The sequence below is a fragment of the Hyaena hyaena genome, unplaced genomic scaffold (genome assembly GCF_003009895.1).
Source record: "Hyaena hyaena isolate Hyena2069 unplaced genomic scaffold, ASM300989v1 scaffold_209, whole genome shotgun sequence".
Taxonomy (NCBI): domain Eukaryota; kingdom Metazoa; phylum Chordata; class Mammalia; order Carnivora; family Hyaenidae; genus Hyaena; species Hyaena hyaena.
In genome coordinates this window covers 2,542,507-2,546,406 of record NW_024080844.1, presented here as the reverse complement: position 1 = coordinate 2,546,406, position 3,900 = coordinate 2,542,507, and positions in this window count along the sequence as shown.

The window sequence follows — 3,900 nt, the reverse complement described above, 5'->3', positions numbered from 1 at the left end:
TGATCTAGTTTCATTCTTCTGCATGTTGCTGTCCAGTTCTCCCAACACCATCTGTTAAAAAGGCTGTCTTTTTTCCATTGGATATTCTTTCCTGCTTTGTCAAAGATCAGTTGGCTGTATACTTTTGGGTCCACTTCTGAGTTCTCGATTCTGTTCCATTGGTCTATGTGTCTGTTTTTGTGCCAATACCATACTGTCTTGATGATGACAGCTTTGTAGTAGAGGTTAAAGTCTGGGATGGTGATACCTCCCGTTTTGGTTTTATTTTTCAGTATTACTTTGGCTATTCGGGGTCTTTTGTGGTTCCATACAAATTTTAGGATAGTTTGCTCTAACTTTGAGAAGTATGCTGGTGCAATTTTGATTGGAATTGCGTTGAATGTGTAGATAGCTTTGGGTAGTAATGACATCTTAACTATATTTATTCTTCCCATCCATGAGCATGGGATGTTTTTCCATTTATTTGTGTAGAAGCCACATTTCTAAGCAGAGGATGGAAATGGGGCTAGAATTCAAGGAAGCAGATGTTCCTAACATCCACGGTAGGGAGCAGTGAAAACACGACAGAAAAAAAGGAATGAGCAAAATCCAAATCCAAATCAGGCAAAGAAAACAGGGCTGTAGATTAGATCAAACCAGACGGAGGCGATCTCTCTAACCACACTGAAGATCGTTCCTCTCAGACTTTCAGAGAGGGAGATTGGGAGTTTATTTCAAATCTCATGAATGATCTTTATTGTTGTTACATTTATTCATTAAAGTACTTCTAAATATATAAAATTGCTTAAATTTCATATTGTGAATCCAACTTTTTAATGGGCCTCTCCAGGTATGGCTATTGTTTTGGTCCATTCAAGCTGGTGTAACAAAATACCACAGACTGGATGCCTTATAAACAACAGAAATTTATTGCTCACAGTTCTGGAGGCTAAAAGTCCAAGATCATGGTGCCAAGATGAACGTCCTCTTCTGGATCACAGAATTCTCTAGTAAGCTCACAGGGTGGAAGGACAAGCTAGCTCCCCGGGGCCACTTTTATAAGGGAACTAATCTCATTCATGAGAGTTCTGCCCTTGCCGCCTAATCACCTCCCAAAGACTTTGTCTCCTAATGCCATTACCTGGAGTATTAGGTTTTCAACATATGAGTTTTGAAGAGACCAAATATTCAGAGTACAGCAGTTATGAACGGATATGTAGACAGACTGGAAACATCCTGTTTCTTAGAGCATTTGCATAGTATATGCTTGTTGTTGTTTTTTTAAGTTAAACTTAAACTTAACTTTTTAAAACTTATTTTAACTTTTTATTGATGTATATACAGAAAAGGGGAGAAATTTTAATTGCATAGTTCAACATATGAATGCCCACCAACAGATTGTAATATAATCTCCCAGTCAGTATACCCCAGACGGAATCACTATTCTGTCACCATGATTAATTTTGCCTTTATTGAGCTTCCTATGATGGAATCTTACAGTATGTGCTTTTCTGTTCCTGGCTTCGTTTGCTCACCCTTACATCTATAATGTCCATCTACCTTGTTATATGGTAGCTATAATTTGCTCTATTTTTATTAGTATTAAATAAAAATTGGATTAGTATACCACAATTAACTTATAATTCTACTGTCAATGGACATCTGAGTTGTGTCTCAATTTGTTTAATGAAGGTCATATACTGTGAACATTGTTATATTTTCTCAGTGAGTGTATGCATTTATTATTATTGATGAGTATATCTCTGAGAGTGGATTTTCTAGGTCATGAGATATGCATATGTTCAGTTTTCGAAAGTGGATGTGTCAGTTCACAATTCTGTCAGCAATGTATAAGAATTCTAATTGCTATACATCCTTGTTAACATTTCAAATTGTCCATCCTTTTAATATTAGCCATTCTGGTGGATGGATTTGTGTTTTAATTTTCATTTATCTGATAACTAGTGGTGTTGAGCACATTTTCATATTCTTATTGCCATTTATATATCCTGTTTGTGAAGTATCTACTCAAGTCACCTTTAACCAACATTTTAATGGAATTATATCTTATTAACTGAGTCATTCTATTATATTCTGGGTACATTCTAATATTCGTATTTTATTTCTCCAAAAAGTGTCATTTTATATATAGTTCTCAATTATAATGAAGTCAATTTTATCCAGTTTTTTTTTTTTATGGTTAATTCTTACTGTGGTCTGTTTAAGAAATCTCTCCCTACTCCTAAGGTCATGTGGACTTTTCTCTCATGTTTGTCCTAAAAGCCTTGTTTTATATTTCACCTTTCAGTCTATGATCCAGCTAGTATACTAAAGATGGCCCAAATTCTTTGCTGAACTTCTCGTTGAGAGGCCAAATTGAGATGCCACCCTTGTGATTCTGGGCTAGCCTTAGTGACTTATGTGACCAATAGAATGTGACATACATGTCATTCTGAGCCTTCTGAGGTTAGTTATAAAACACCTTACAGTTTTCATCTTGGCATCTTGGAACACTGGGGACCTTTTGGGCTGCCATCTTACCGGCCCAATTATTTGAGACCACCATGTTGGAGAAGACAAATATAAGTTTTAATTAATAGTCCCAGTTGAGCCTAGATTTCCAACCCATCCCAACTCACTAAGGGACCAGATAGGTGGGTGAAGTCACCATGGATCCTCCATATCATCCCATCCACCAGCTGAATACCACCAATATTAAGACCACATAGAGCAGAATTACCCAAATAAGCCAAAGTCCTGGCACACAAAATTGAGGTAGAATAAAATAACTGTTGTTTTAGGCCACCAAAGTTTGGGGTGTTTATGATGCAGTAAGAGATAAGCAGAACATGATCTGAAGTAGAAGGTCAAGTTTTTTTTCAATTGTGTACTTAATGGATCCAGTACCATTTATGTAAAAAATCATTTCTTCATGTCATTGTAGTAGTACTCTTCTTAAATCAGATGACTGCATGAGGGTCTGTTTCTCGATCCTATATTCTATTCTATATGTCTATTTGTCTATTATTTTAGTTACTATAGCTTTATTAATAAGTCTTGATACCTAGTAGTTAAAATCCCCTAAATTTGATCTTTGTCCAGATTAGCTTAGCTTGTCTCAGCATTTTTGCATTTCCATATGAGTTTTAGAATCAGGTTGTCAAAATTCATTTAAAATCTTACTAGAGGCACCTGGCTGGCTCAGTTGGTTGAGCGTCTGACTTTGGCTCAGGTTATGATCTTGCAGTTCTTGAGTTCGAGCCCCACATTGGACTCTGTGCTAACAGCACAGAGTCTGGAGCCCACTTCAGATTCTGTGTCTCCTCTCTCTCTGCCCCTCCCCTGTTCACACTCTGTCCCTCTCTCTCTCAAAAATAAATAAATATTTATAAATAAATAAGTAAATAAAAATAAAATCTAACTAAAAAATTTTGTTTCAATTGCACTGAATCTGTAAATCAATCTGGGAAAAACTGCTATTTTAATAATATTAAGTTCTCGGGGCGCCTGGGTGGCTTAGTCGGTTAAGCGTCCGACTTTCGCTTAGGTCATGATCTCGCGGTTCGTGGGTTCGAGCCCCGCGTCGGGCTCTGTGCTGACTGCAGGCTCGGAGCCTGGAGCCTGTTTCAGCCTGTGACTTCCTCTCTCTCTGACCCTCCCCTGCTCACGCTGTCTCTCTCTCTCTCCTAAAAATAAATAAAACATTAAAAAATTAAAAAAATAATAATAATAATATTAAGTTCTCTAGCTCATGGCCATGGCATATTTTTTCATTTATTGCCCTACTTTAATTTCAACCAGGAATGTTATTTCTAGTCATTAGTTATTGTTGTTGTTTTTGTTGTTTGATGTCACTACAAATAGTATTTTTAAAGTTCTATGTGCTAAGTTTTTGTTACCAGCATACAAAATTTTAATTTA